Consider the following 1,950-nt stretch of genomic DNA (forward strand, 5'->3'; position numbering starts at 1 on the left):
ATCTTAAAGTACGCAGCAGTTTAATATAGGCACAACATTGGGCCACATTGTATGGCACGATAAAAAAACGTCTCACTCATAGTATTGTTCCATGAATATATAACAATGTCCGTAGCGATGCAGTGTCTGGCATGTGATATACAAGTCCGTTTGGGTGTGCCTGCAGTGCAGCGCTTGGGTGTGCATTGGCGGTGCAGCACGTGGGTATGCATTGGTAGTGCAGCACAGGGGCACACACTGGCAGTGCACTCAGAATCTCTGCCACAAGACCAGGGGCTCTGTGTGCAACCAACCTAGCAGGCCTTGTGCACACTTTACCTTTTCTTTTACCAATAAATCAGGAGAAAACGCAAATGCAGTCCCCCACTTCGAGAAATAATGCAGTCGAGTATCTCGCATTTGGGCACATAGCAGGGGTCAGCAAATCCGATGTGCAGTGAGTGAGCCTCACCCTGGGAGACCTGCCTCTGTGATCACAGATTTTCCCCTCCCAGGTAAGTATGAGTTGCAAGCAAGAGGGCAGTGGTTGGGCCTGTTCTGGAAGCCCCGCTATGCGAGAGTGAGAACGCAGGCCCTGACCTAGCCCCCCAAACCACCTGATGCTCTGAGCTGTGAAAAGAGAAAAAGAATATCGAGGCTGAGTACCCCAAAAGGAAATACACCGAACATGGGTTACAAAGGAACATACAAAGTACTTTATTTTATACTGAATCCAGTTACAAAAAACAGAGCAAAATCAGATAGCTATCGGCCCTCAGTACAACACAACGAACTCCAACGTGGTTCAGTGTGTTCAGTGAGAGACGCTGTACATTAGAATGCATCCGCTTTTTATACATTTAGTGAGCACGATGTCCTACCCTACTTCGGGTTAATATTTCTTTTAATACATCTCCGATCTAGGGTTCGTGCCAAGTCTCAAATAACCGCATATAAATGGTTTGCCTTTAATACATGTATCAACAAGCGTATGCAATAACTGTGTATTCTAAAGTTTTCCATGCAGGCCTTCTTAATCATTAATACAATGTAGTTAAACAGATGTTCTTCGTTCAGTATTTGAATACATTGTCTCAACATATGCTCGTGGATTAGTTTCATTGCAAGAGTAATCCTTCTACACATAGGTCAATGAAGGACAAGGTCTCAGTCCATGACCTCAACAAGTGGCCTGCAGGCTAATTACACATTAGCTATGTACAGAGTTCAAGACGGCCATGTTGTATTCTGGAATGACATTGTGCAACATTTTAGCTCACAGGGTGACTTTTACACAACAAATCCTAAAATGGCGGTTTTACCTAAAATGGCGGCTTACATGGATTTAAGGTCAGGACCATGCAACACAGATATCTTTCGCAAGCGACTTTCGAGCAGCTTGGCGTAGGCCAATATTAATATATTTATTACAATAGGAGGCACGATATACTTTCTATCTCGACAAACCCTCCTTTTGGCCTATGCCAAGTGCTAAAAAGCTACTTTGGATCTCCTTGCAAATAACTCCATGCATCATTGTCCATGCACCCTGAATCACTATCAGAAATATCTATTGCCATTAGGTCTTTTGCTAAAATATCCTTCAATACGTATTCTTTGGAAGTCTTATCTGGGGCATACACTTTATGTCCTATCGAACCTATCGCTCGTGCGCAACATCCCCCCTAGCATCGAACACATACCAGGCAGACACTGAATACAGCAACAAAGAAACAACAGTATTCCTTAAATAATCAATAAGACCGAAAGCACCTTCCAACCCCAAGATCGCAAGAAGTCCCAGAACCTGGCGCTCAGATCCCAGTTTCCCTCGGGAACATGCACTTCGGAACTAAGGACGTGCAGATTCTGTATTGCCTTGAACATAGTTGGGGAGGAATCTGGTACGAAAACACAGCAAGCGGACCCCACTAATTTGCATACTCAACCACGCTCAGCTAGAATGGCATC

General features: G+C 44.3%; 1 non-coding gene across 1 annotated transcript; it reads right to left on the reverse strand.

Moving 5' to 3' along the window:
- Positions 1–338: 338 nt before the first annotated feature.
- Positions 339–502, reverse strand: LOC138490637 (U1 spliceosomal RNA). The gene has a single exon (XR_011275571.1). It is a non-coding gene; the product is annotated as a U1 spliceosomal RNA (small nuclear RNA).
- Between the last annotated feature and the right edge of the window lie 1,448 nt (positions 503–1,950).

The sequence above is a fragment of the Ambystoma mexicanum genome, chromosome 9, assembly GCF_040938575.1.
Source record: "Ambystoma mexicanum isolate Mex_15411 chromosome 9, UKY_AmexF1_1, whole genome shotgun sequence".
NCBI classification, from domain to species: domain Eukaryota; kingdom Metazoa; phylum Chordata; class Amphibia; order Caudata; family Ambystomatidae; genus Ambystoma; species Ambystoma mexicanum.